Source organism: Equus asinus, chromosome 6, assembly GCF_041296235.1.
Source record: "Equus asinus isolate D_3611 breed Donkey chromosome 6, EquAss-T2T_v2, whole genome shotgun sequence".
NCBI lineage: Eukaryota > Metazoa > Chordata > Mammalia > Perissodactyla > Equidae > Equus > Equus asinus.
Genome location: NC_091795.1, coordinates 102,276,579 through 102,291,172, shown reverse-complemented (window position 1 = coordinate 102,291,172; position 14,594 = coordinate 102,276,579).

Below are 14,594 nucleotides of genomic sequence, written 5' to 3'. Positions count from 1 at the left end.
CAATTTAACAACTGTTTGGATTCAACCTTTCGTGTTTCATCCATTTATATACATTTGACAAGAGATATATTTGCATTTTTGTCCACTCCCTTATTTCATGGTTTCTCCTGACCTCAGTTAATAACAGTGTTTCATTTTCTACTCTCCTGACTGCTTTTGAATTGAGTGATTTATTTCATATTTTTTCCTTTCTAGTAATTCCATAGTCATTTATTGACTTTCAATTTTTTTAGTAATCATCACTGAAATTGTGACATGTGTCTAAACACTCTCTAAAGGTAATAAGTTCTAAAGTGGCATTTTGGTGGGAAGATTTTTGCCTCTAAATTCTATTTTAATGGTCATAGGGAAATTATGTTAAGTCCATTTTAGAAAGTTATATTTTTCTAAGAATTTATTTATTGCAATAATTTGTCAATAATGCTTTTATTCTATTTTGTTTAATCTGCAGTTTATATAGTTATGCATCCATTTTATTACTGATATTGGCATTTCTCAATTTTTTTTTCTCTTGGGTACGCTCTGTAGAGATTTGTCAATTTTATTAGTAGTTTTAAGAAGTTTCTTTTTTATCTTTAGGCTTTCGGTTGTCCAATGTTTTCTGTTTCACTAATTACCCCTTGTATCTTGACTCCTCTTTCCTTCTTTGGGTTTGTTCTGTTGCTGTTTCTCCAGCTTCTTCAGATAACCACTTAACTTTCTGCCTTTCCTCTTTCCTAATCAATTCACTTGAACACTCAGGCCACCCTCCATACGCTGTCTTAGATGTGTGCCCAGGTTTTGAAGGTGGCACTGTCACTGCTGTGCGTCTCTCCCTCTGGTGCACACCTCGACCTGTCGTTGACACAACCAGCCACAGCGACCACCTTGAAATGGACGACCAGTGTCCTCTCCCTCCTCAGTCCCACCACGTTTCTCCAGCACATGTGGACCACGCTCCACTTCCTATGGGGCCACACGGACGCCACCACGTCCCCTCATGGCTCTGTTGACGCTTCCACGGCTCCTACTCTGCAGGTGCTGCCCATGTGGACTTACTGCGCTGGCTCCTTTTGCCACATTCTGAATGTAGGTCAAGGGGCCTTCCCTCCTCTCATTACTCCGTCACACGGCTCTGCTTCCACAGTGCTGTGAAAATGTGAAAGGATCCTGCTTATTCTGTTTGTTGTTTGATTTCTACCCAGAGCAGGTCTGCCCAGACAGGAGAAAAACTTTTTCTTTACTCATCTCTATTTACAGTACTTACTATGTGAGAGGAGTCCAACCAGTATTTGTTGACTGACTATGTGAGTTAATGCCCAGGAGAGAGCAATGTAAAGACCATCACAGAGCCGTCTGCTGGAGGCAAGGGAGCTGAGTGGCCAGAGACAGTGCTGCCCCGAGGCTGCTCACCAACCTGACACCTCGTCTCTTACTCTGTAGTCAGTGAGTTGACTGGTCTCAGCGTTAAGTGGATGCTTGCTAATCTGTCACCAGACTTAGAAGAAGGAAATCCCCAGGATATCATCCCTGAACCAGAAGCGTGCTCACTGGGGAGTCGAGGGCCTCAGAGCATGGCGCAGGGCCTGGGGGCCATCCCTGAGCTGCAGAGCTCCCAGCCACATCTGCCCAAAGCTGAGGGTGCCCGAGGGAGCTGCAGAGCGAGCTGCGGGCACCCAGGCCTCAGTATAGCCTTGGAGACCTGGGCCGGCACCCGGTGGGGTGTGGGGCCAGCAGGCCTCCCGGAACAGGTGAGGGGGAATATTTGACTGGGTACCTGAGGGAGAGTCTATGCATTTACTTGTATTTACACGTTTTTCTATGTTTTTCATTTTCTACTTCAAATGCCAGAAAGTTCAAAAGTGAAAATTTCTTAGGCAAGGTTTTGTACCAAGCCCCTCATTGTGTGACTGGAGCTCTTTGTCCTTGCTTCCCTGGGTGCTCATTGTATTGCTTTGACCCTAAGTTAACTGAAATTCCTCTTAGGAGAGAGCAAGACCAAGAGAGGAGGCGAGAGCAGAAGGGAGGGGACACAGGAAGAGCGAGGGGCAGGGAGTCCCAAGCGGGGCCCAGGCCCGTGGGGTCCGTCCCCTGCTGCCATCCTGTTTGACTGTTGCTCAGTCACCTGCAGTGGGTTTTAGCATCTCCGTATTTTCCTGCTAAAATGGTCTCCCTCACACGTTTCACACTGCTATCCGCAGCATAGCTCAATTCGTCTCATTTTAATTCCCTTCTGTTGTGCAAGACCTTACCTCAAGAGCACGTTTCCTTACGTGTTGCGAGTTTTGAGGTTTTTCAGCTTGTTTCCACTAACAATTTTAGAACCTACTGAATTATGTATTGAACTATTTGCCTTTGTCTCAGTGTAGTGTTATGTGAATGAGTCTGTTTTCCGGCCAACACGGGTGTGAGGTTTCTGTCAGCCTAATTAAGGAACAGTGACAGCCTGCAGCTCCAGGCCGTGGCACACATCTGGGCCTGTAATCAGCTCACGGCCCTCTTGGTTTCTCACCGTCCTTTCCTGAAAGGAAGTTTCCGGTGAATATACGAGGTGGGCGACAGCATTCAGCGAACGTTTATTACAAGAACGAAATACACAGGATACACCTCGTTATTTATACTAATAATCACAAAGTAGTGAGTTACTATCTGGGTGAAAAGTACCACAAAACATTAAAATGTTTAAGTCTGATTATGTCTGTGTTACCAATACTTTAAATCTCAAATATCCGTCACCGACACAGTATTCGTGCTATTGTAGGTGAATCGAACTTTAAAAAGCCACAACTTCACATTTTTATATTATTTCACAACTACTAAAACTCTTTTATACTGTGAGATTGGTTTTGATTATTTATGAGTACAAAGAGCTTTATAATCCTTTTCTTAAATGGTGTGTTTAGCTGACTGTTCAAATGATAATTTTGGCTGTAGGTCAATATGTTTTGCTTCGTAAAATTGGGGAACTTAGAAATGACACCTCATATCTACGGTTTGTTTGGCCTTCTCATGGTGTGTTAATTATCTGTTGTGTAAGTGTGTTGTGTAGAATCGTGTGATTGTGTCATACGTATAAGCGTATTTAGCAATAAAACCAAAGAAAACCGTCCTTTCCTTTTCTTTAGCCGTGTGGGTCTGAGTCTTCAAACCTTTCAACGTCGTGGCTGTTTCTACAGTTAACGTCACAGAGTCAGCGGGAGGGAGTCCTGTTGGAACGAAGCGTCTGACTGTTTTTTCTAAGAAAACAGATAGAGAGTAAACCCTAGCACACCGACTTGTTGATTCTGGAACCCGATGTGAGACGCTGGCCCCAAATGACCTCGGGGACTTTCAGGTGTCGCATCCCCCATCTTCCTCTGGCTCTTGATTTAGAAGCTGAGCACAGGGGACACGCGGTTCCTGTGGGGGTGGAAACAGAGAGGTGTTAGGGGGCTTGGGAGATGAGGAGCGTGCTGCTGAGAGAGTCTGGAACTGTAACGTGACACCACCACCTGGGGTGTCCGACCAGAAGGCCGGGGGCCCAGAATTCCGGTTCTCCAAGCTCCCAGGTGAGGCAGGTGAGCTCGTCTGAGGACCCACCATCAGGCTCCACACCGAGTCTGCGCCTCACTCTGACCCCCGCCAGTTCTGGGCTTCAGGAATCCCCCACTCTGAGGGACGCCCCAAATAACCCCAGGGGCTGCGAGTTCAGAGTTCTGGGAGGGTCTCGCTGCTCTGCGGGGTTGGAAGTAGCACCAGGTTTCAATTAAATCGAACAGCTCTTACTGATGACTCAGCATTTCATCTCTGCGCAGGAACGTGGGACCCACAGTCCAGAAGCTCCTGCCTCCCAGTGGGAAGTCCTGTTCTCAGGGAGAGCCATGGGCCAGGGCAGGAGCAGGCAGCCTGGGCGCTGAATGAGGTGTGTTCGAAGCGGCCTTGCTTCCCGTGCACGAGACGCTGGCGCTGCCACGATCAGAGATTTCTCCCTTAGCAGGCGGAAAGCAGCTGAGCCTCGAGGCCAGTTCACTTTAGTGCATATGAGAGAGGAGGGGATCTCATTTCGGGGAAGCTCCATGACCAAGATTTACGATGAGAAAGACCATGCACGTGTTGTTTGGGATATTGGTACTGAAGACTAGGAGGAGGGTGGGGCATTGCCAAATTTCGGGGGCCCTACGGATTTGATCCTGTGGAGAAAAAAGAACATTGATGACTGAAAGAATAAACCAACAGAGGAACTATGTGGCCGTCAATGGACTTGGAGACAGTGACAGTGAGAGTGACAGGGAAGGAGCAGGACTGAGCAATGCCGAGGAGATGGGGTGGGGAGAGGCTGCTCCAGAACTGACGGAAGTTGGTGACTTGAAGAAAACCTACAAAGGAAACAAAGGAAGAAGTCAAGGAAGGTTGCAAGCTTGGATCACAGAACATAGAAGCACACGTGGTTGGAAAGCGCGGGATAAAGACTACAGTAGTGATGTCTTTAACACTTCACCTGGGGGAAGGATGAACTGCTGCAGTGCCAGCCTCTCTGTTCCATCTGCAGAGAGCGCACCCCACACGTGGCGGCCGATCTGCGTGGAGCCGTGCGCTGAGACCCGTCTGCCCCGCTGTGACTCCCAGGGTCCTCCTCCTCCTGTGTCGTCACAGATGTCGTCCTCGACATGTGACTTTCCCAGCTTGTCACCATGCACTAGAACTTGGGGTCCCTTCATCCAAAGAAACAAGCCAAGAAAGACTGAAATCGCCAAATGGGGGAGGAGGATACAGAGAATGGACTGAATCACCAAGTTCTAACAGGAATTTTAGGGCAGCATTTGATACTTGAAGGAAAAGTAAACGTAAGGTAAACTTAAAAGTCCTATTCCATGTAGTACAGCAGCCCCGAGCCCTCGGTTTCCCTCTCCAGATTCAGTTACCAGAGGTCAGCTGTGGTCCAAAAGTATTACACAGAAAATTCCAGAAAGAAACAATTCATAAGTTGTGAATTGCATGCGTCCTGAGAAGTGTGATGAAATCTCGTGCTGTCCCCTCCAGCCTGCCCAGGACGTGACTCCCCCTTCGTCCATCGGATCCACACTGTGCTACCCGCCCGTTAGTCACTTAGTGGCCATCTCAGTTATCAGATGGACTGTCGTGGTATGGCAGTGCCTGTGTTCCAGGAACACTTCTTTTACCCAATAATGGCCCCAAAGCGAAGAGCAGTGATGCTGGCAATTCAGACATGCCAAAGAGAATGATTGCTGTCAACCCCTCACTGTGCCTAATTTATGAATTAAACTGAGCCATAGGAGAGTGAGTGTAGGAAAAAACACCCTCTGTGGGTTTCCGTGCCATCTGTGGCTTCGGGCATCCACTGGGTTTTGCACCGTGTCCTCCGTGGACACATGGGGACGAATGAAGACGGTAAATCTATAGAACTCACCAGCAAGAGCCATTTGAAACGTGGCTTTGTTAACTTCAGAAGGGACCCTCCAAATCATTTCAGTCGACGCAGTGACAGCATCCACGTGTTTCCACAACCTCATCCTCTGTGTTCCCATCCTGGTCAGAACACTGGCCTGGAACCCTCACTCAGACCAGCGCCGGCGTAGACGGGCAACATCTCTGTCGTGCAATTGAGAACCCCTGGTTCCTCGAGGACAGTCTCTCAAAGGGAAACCTCTGGTGCCACCTGCTGCCCCCATCCTGCATGACTCTGTACAGCTCTGAGGGAGAATAGGAAGTTTTGAAGCCAGTTAGTCACTGTAAGATGGAAAAAGCTCAAGTGTGTGCTGTATCACTTGTAAAGTGTGTTGCACACATTATCTTGTTGCTTCTTACACACTCCCAGAAGATAAACAGGGCACAGATAGGTATTGTGGTGCCAAATAAGAAAAAGAACTGGACTGAAGTAAGGGGAGACTTTACTCAAAAGTACTACTGCACTGGGGCCCGTCCCATTCCAGCACGGCCTGTCTTAGCTAACTACATCCCTCCCCAACGACCTCGTTTCCAAATAAGGTCATATTCTGAGGACTCCAACACACGGATTTTAGTGGAATGCAGTTCAACCCACACCACGCAAGGAGAGCCCGACAGCCAGCGCTGAGCGCAGTGCTGGGAAGGTCCAACCCCGAGACCCGGGAGTGTCTCCAGCCTGGGCAGCAGGGGCTGTTCTCTGGGGAGCGAGCGGGGCTGGACAAAACCGTGTGGGCAGCAGAGGAGCCTGACGGGTGGGAGGTCAGAGGACGTTTTATGTGGGGTCAGCCGTCCAGCAACACAGTGGGGCTGTGCTCACTCCAGGGCTCAGGGAGGGTGGGTTCAGGGTCTGGGAGGGAGAAGCCTGGTCAAGGGAGGTCCAGTCAGGTTACTGGGCATCTCATCCGGACTCAGCAGGGGCACAGATTCTTCAGTGCTTCTTCACGAGACAAGAGTGAACTCGGGGCCCTCACATGCAGGACTTCTCTGACAGGCCTGCGTGAGCTGGGCGGGTCCTGTGTACGCAGATCTCTTGTAAAATGACAAAAATTAGGAATATCTAATCTCAGGATTTTAAAAACCCTACTTTTGCCCTAAATAAAGAAGCCCTGTTTAATTAAGACATCAGCTCAGTGGGGAGCCTGGCCCTTCACTGACTGGTTGTCCCTGGCTCCTGGGGTCCTGGGTCCTGGGGTCCCGGGGTCCTGGGTCTATCACAACAGGGCAGTGGATCAGTCATAGTCTGGTCTGTGCACATCCTCAGAAGGTGGGGCTGATCCCGGGCTGACCCCAGACAACCTAGCCCTCCCTCCAGGCCAACCCGTCACCATCCACCACTGAAGCCACCGTCTCGGGTCTCACCTGTCAGCCCCTGGTGATGCTGTCATGTCACACTGATGGTTTTGTAGATCAAACATTGTAGAACATTGGAAATCTCATGTTCTCACTTTCCCTGCAGAGAATCAAAATAAGCCAACTGAGACATGATGGTAAATTGTGCGCCCACCTCCTTACAAATCGCAGCAGAGCAGACAGGTGTCGAAGCTGATCTGGACCAGTGAGCGAGGGAAGAAGAGAAGAAGTGACCCTTTCAGAATTCGGCTCACAAAAGCATGGCCATTGTTGGAGAAGAAACAGATCGTGAGGGACAGTCATTAATATTTCCCATAAGGAATAACCACTCCTCTGTTTTAAATGCCTGTGACGAGATGTGAATGGAGATAATTGACTGAACCCCAAATCTCCCCCCTGGAACCAATAATAATGATTTGCCTCCAGCTGGTTCAGAGGGTCTTTGGACTTGGCTCTTCCACCCAAATAAGTTACACTGAGAGGCCGGCAGGCGCATGTGGGCTAGGACTCCACACGCGCCTGCTGGCGTCAGAGACTCGGCGGATCCTGATGAGGAAAACACAGAGGGGCATCGGCACCACCAGCCCCTCAGGGCGGCTCAGCACCAGGGCCCAGAATTTAGTCGGTGTCTGAAAACAACTTCTAGAACCTGGTTCTGTCTCCACCCCAGCACAGCCTCCAAGGGTCTCAGGACGGAACGAGCTCAAGCTCGAGCTCACCGAGCAGCTGGGAGAACGAGGTTTTGATTCTTCCTGTTTCACGTGTGAATTCATCCTATTTCTGTGGTCAGTCCTGTGTGTACTTTACTGACAGGTAGGTTAAAGTCGTGCCTCGGAAAATCACCCAAGGAAGACATTGCATACACTCACACATGCACACACCCACACACGCACACTCTCACATTGCACACATATATGCACTCACACATGCGCACACACCCACACACGCACACTCTCACATTGCACACATATGCACTCACACATGCGCACACACCCACACACGCACACTCTCACATTGCACACATATATGCACTCACACATGTGCACACACACACACGCACACTCTCACATTGCACACATATATGCACTCACACATGCGCACACACCCACACACGCACACTCTCACATTGCACACATATATGCACTCACACATGCACACACACACACACACGCACACTCTCACATTGCACACATATATGCACTCACACATGCGCACACACACACACACGCACACTCTCACATTGCACACATATATGCACTCACACATGCACACACCCACACACGCACACTCTCACATTGCACACATATATGCACTCACACATGCGCACACACCCACACACGCACGTTTGCACATTGCACACATATATGCACTCACACATGCGCACACACCCACACACGCACACACCCACACACGCACACTCTCACATTGCACACATATATGCACTCACACATGCGCACACACCCACACACGCACACTCTCACATTGCACACATATATGCACTCACACATGCGCACACACCCACACACGCACACTCTCACATTGCACACATATATGCACTCACACATGGACACACCCACACACGCACACTCTCACATTGCACACATATATGCACTCACACATGCGCACACACCCACACACGCACACTCTCACATTGCACACATATATGCACACACACATGCGCACACACCCACACACGCACGTTTGCACATGCACACATATATGCACTCACACATGCGCACACACCCACACACGCAGGTTTGCACATTGCACACATATATGCACTCACACATGCACACACCCACACACGCACACTCTCACATTGCACACATATATGCACTCACACATGCGCACACACCCACACACGCACACTCTCACATTGCACACATATATGCACTCACACATGCACACACCCACACACGCACACTCACATTGCACACATATATGCACTCACACATGCGCACACACACACACACGCACGTTTGCACATTGCACACATATATGCACTCACACATGCGCACACACCCACACACGCACGTTTGCACATGCACACATATATGCACTCACACATGCGCACACACCCACACACGCACACTCTCACATTGCACACATATATGCACTCACACATGCGCACACACCCACACACGCACACTCTCACATTGCACACATATATGCACTCACACATGCGCACACACCCACACATGCACGTTTGCACATGCACACATATATGCACTCACACATGCGCACACACACACACACGCACACTCTCACATTGCACACATATATGCACTCACACATGCACACACCCACACACGCACACTCTCACATTGCACACATATATGCACTCACACATGCACACACCCACACACGCACACTCTCACATTGCACACATATATGCACTCACACATGCGCACAGACACACACACGCACACTCTCACATTGCACACATATATGCACTCACACATGCGCACACACCCACACACGCACACTCTCACATTGCACACATATGCACTCACACATGCGCACACACCCACACACGCACACTATCACATTGCACACATATATGCACTCACACATGCACACACCCACACACGCACGTTTGCACATGCACGCATATATGCACTCACACATGCGCACACACCCACACACGCACACTCTCACATTGCACACATATATGCACTCACACATGTGCACACACCCACACACGCACGTTTGCACATTGCACACATATATGCACTCACACATGCGCACACACCCACACACGCACACTCTCACATTGCACACATATATGCACTCACACATGCGCACACACCCACACACGCACACTCTCACATTGCACACATATATGCACTCACACATGCACACACCCACACACGCACACTCTCACATTGCACACATATATGCACTCACACATGCACACACCCACACACGCACGTTTGCACATGCACGCATATATGCACTCACACATGCGCACACACCCACACACGCATGTTTGCACATGCACGCATATATGCACTCACACATGCGCACACACCCACACACGCACATTTGCACATTGCACACATATATGCACTCACACATGCGCACACACACACGCACGTTTGCACATTGCACGCATATATGCACTCACACATGCGCACACACCCACACACACACGTTTGCACATTGCACGCATATATGCACTCACACATGCGCACACACACACACGCACGTTTGCACATTGCACACATATATGCACTCACACATGCGCACACACCCACACACACACGTTTGCACATTGCACGCATATATGCACTCACACATGCGCAAACACCCACACACGCACGTTTGCACATTGCACGCATATATGCACTCACACATGCGCACACACCCACACACGCACTTTTGCACATGCACGCATATATGCACTCACACATGTGCACACACCCACACACGCACGTTTGCGCATGCACGCATATATGCACTCACACATGCGCACACACCCACACACGCACATTTGCACATTGCACACATATATGCACTCACACATGCGCACACACCCACACACGCACGTTTGCACATGCACGCATATATGCACTCACACATGCGCACACACCCACACACGCACATTTGCACATTGCACACATATATGCACTCACACATGCGCACACACACACACGCACGTTTGCACATTGCACGCATATATGCACTCACACATGCGCACACACCCACACACACACGTTTGCACATTGCACGCATATATGCACTCACACATGCGCACACACACACACGCACGTTTGCACATTGCACACATATATGCACACACACATGCGCACACACCCACACACGCACATTTGCACATTGCACACATATATGCGCTCACACATGCGCACACACCCACACACGCACGTTTGCACATTGCACACATATATGCACTCACACATGTGCACAACCCACACACGCACGTTTGCACATTGCACACATATATGCACTCACACATGCGCACACACCCACACACACACGTTTGCACATTGCACGCATATATGCACTCACACATGCGCACACACACACACACGCACGTTTGCACATTGCACGCATATATGCACTCACACATGTGCAAACACCCACACACGCACACTCTCACATTGCACACATATATGCACTCACACATGTGCACACACACACACGCACGTTTGCACATGCACACATATATGCACTCACACATGCGCACACACCCACACACGCACATTTGCACATTGCACACATATATGCACTCACACATGCGCACACCCACACACGCACACTCTCACATTGCACACATATATGCACTCACACATGCGCACACACCCACACACGCACGTTTGCACATGCACGCATATATGCACTCACACATGCGCACACACACACACACGCACGTTTGCACATTGCACACATATATGCACTCACACATGCGCACACACCCACACACGCACGTTTGCACATTGCACACATATATGCACTCACACATGTGCAAACACCCACACACGCACGTTTGCACATTGCACGCATATATGCACTCACACATGCGCACACACACACACGCACGTTTGCACATGCACGCACACACATTCACTCGCACGTGCACACACACTTGCACACTCACTCCCCCCCAGGCTGAGCACACGCTGACCTGTCCAGTGAGGTCCACTTTCCCTGTGCCTGGCTGGACGAAGCTCCGGACACTCCAGGGGACAAGGGGCGTCACTCCCACCTCCATGGGGTTTGCACTCACGACAGCGTTCCGTTGACTAACACATCTACAACGTGATAAGGTCTGCACAGGGTTGTGGGGGGCACAGTGGGGAAGCCGACCAACATTTGGGTGGAACCAGGAAAAGTTCAGGAAAGGTAGCAAATCTGCAGGAACTCTGGAAACCCGCGTGCGGGCAAAGGACTTGCTGGCTGCAAGTTTAGCTCGACTCAGTACCTCTCCTTGGCCCAGCTTGTCCCTGCACAGAGTCGGGGACACAGACGAGAGGTGGGCTTTGCTCTCTCCCTGGAACACTTGTACCCCTGGTGGGAGGGACAGAAAAAGCAACGCCACAACATGGGGACAAGAGCCGTGAGGAGGGTCGAGAGTGGTCAGGCAGGAACCCCAGGAGAGGAAGTGAGTCTGCTGGGAGGAATGTGGAAGCCTCGGGGAAGGCGGACCTTGGACACTTCTCAAAGATATGCTGGAGCCCCGGCAGGGGGGTGAGGGGAGGGTGCCGCCTCCACAGTGACACGCTGAGTTAGAATTTCACTCAGTGCCTCAGAGCAGACATATCTCTCGACAGGGACCCAGGACTCACCCTTGATTCAGTCCAACAGAACTTCCCAGAGACCGGACTGTGCTGGTGATCAGTCCCGGGCGATTCCGGAATCCTCCTCATCTGTGATGCTCGGTGCCCCATGCGTGACAAACTCATCCTGATGTGGCCTCGATTGAACTTCAGCTCAGATACCAGACTTGTGAGTGTCCACAGATGTGCTGGGGAGAAGGTTCCAGAAGTGAAGGCCAGCTCCCTCCATTCCACTTTTGGCCAAATTCGCTGAACCCACTGGCACCAAAAATAGTCGTCGTTCTGGGGACATGGTTTCCTCGAGTCTTTCGAAGTTTGCCCTTCCCTCCCCTTAGCCGGCGCAGGGCCGACCTTGACATGGAGAATCTTTCTTGATTGATGAGATCTTTCAGATGAGAAAGGTCGGAGAAAACAACTGAAGCGGCATACAGCACCTGAGGAGGCGCAGGTGAACCACGTGGCCCGTTCACACACCTTACGTCTGTGGTCGGTGCTGTGGTGGGAGGGGCCGTGCGGCTGTTCAGTTACAGATGAGGAAGCTGAGTGGCCAGCGGCCGGCAGTGTCGGGCCCAGAACACAGGTCTTCTGGGCGTGGACGCGGCTCAGAATTCATTAGATGAGCCTGAGATGGGCCAGGTCCGGAGGCAGCAGCTAAGCAGGGAGCAGCGTTTCTCGGGCCTGGACGATGAACTGTAAGAGGAGGACACTTCTCCCTCTACCCACTCAGGTCCACTGAGCTTAACCCAGAGCAATGTGCCCAAAAGGCGGAAGTTTCGGTTCCTGAATTCTATCAGTTTCTGAGGATCAGTGCAAAGACAAGCCTTTTGAGGCGTGAAATAGGTTAGAGGTTATCACGAAAATGGAGTCAGTGTCAGAAAAGTCAAGGTTTTATTCCAGTCTCGACTTCCATCCGAGGCAGACCCAGATTTGGGGGACCAGACCCAACACCCCTGCAGACCCCTCTTCAGAAGAACACGAAGCAGTGACTCACGGTTGCCCACGGGGCCCCGTGGAGGCCAGGCAGTGAGACCTGGGGCCTCGCTCCTCTGTTCCAGGAGAGCCGTCCATGCTGATGAGAGACGTTGCAGTCAGATGACAAACACTCTTGACCTTGAACACAAATGGTTCAGTTCCAACTGAGGAGACGCAAAACCGTTCCTGAGAGGGACAGAGGGACATGGAGCAGGGGACGGTGCTGGGCGCAGCCAGAGAATTCACAGGATACACTGTGCTCCCGGGTTCCTGACAGGCCAGCCGCAGCCGCTCCTGCACCATCTGGGCCTCGGATCTGCAGGTGCTGCACCAGGGGCTCCTGTCCTGGGGGGTCACCGGCTCCTTTACTGCAGAGACCCTGTGCGAGACCCTGCGTGACCTCGGAGGCCACTTGTCTGTAACTCAGGAGGACGCAGACTCCCCTGGGGCAGCAGGAAACAGCAGTTCCTTGGCTCCGACCCCAGATGAGCCAAGGTCACTTTCCTGGGAGGCCAGTGTGCCGAGTCCCTTCGGGGGAGTCACGGCCGATCCCAGTGACTCCTGCTCAGAAGGGCTATGCAGTCCTGTGGCGATGCTCTCAGGGGCGAGCCCCTGTGGCCGCACAGCCCCGGTCGGACAGAGGCAGCCCCGGGAAGATAGAGGCTCTGTTCTTCCTCATGCCTTAAAATCAACAAACTCCCCATTTATGTCACCAGATGGACCACAAAACCTTGCCTTTTCCCTTTATCCGGATTAAATGTGCCCCTACCTCCCCACGAGGCCATCACTGACACCACTCCTGGGGTTGAGATTCGAGAAACAGATGAAGCTTTAACACTTGGCAGCACTGGAGGTTTCAGGGACCCTGAGGGCAGAGGCACCTTAGAAGCATGCACCGGCCTCAGGGCCAAGGGGAGCTGTGTCTACTGGCCTGGGCGTGGTCACACCAGGGCTGGAAGGGTGTGGAGCAACTTCAATTTTATTTCACACAATTAGGGATAAACTATGGCTTTGCCTGTCGTCTTCCATTATAGGGTTAGACCAGCGTTTATTTTTGTGTGTGGTTTGTATAAAAGTGCATTTAAATATGTCGTTTTCAAGCCTGATTTTACAGGAATAGGAGTGAACGTCTGCCAGTCCCGGCGGCGAACGCTGCGCCTGGGCTCACGGGCTGATCGGGTCTAGCTGGGGAGTTCTTGGGTCCCCGTGTCAACAATGAGTGACCGACATTCATGCTATTTGAGGCAAGTCACCAAAAATGTGCTGATAGGAATCTCTGCAGTTTCAATGATGAAATTAGGAAAACGGCTCAATGTGCTTTTTTTACCCCACTAAACATGTTTTCTTTAAATTTCTCACACACTGGCTCTCTTTTTCCCCTAGCAAATACAGTTCTGGTTGTCTTGTTCCTCTGTCTCCACTAGCCTGCAGCCTCTGGTGGCCTTGTGCAGCCTCGGTTTCCTCTGTCTGGGGAGTGTCTTGGTTTGGTACTGCACTTTGTAATCAGGAAACATGTAATTGTAGAGAGAACGAGTAGATAAATTAAATGTA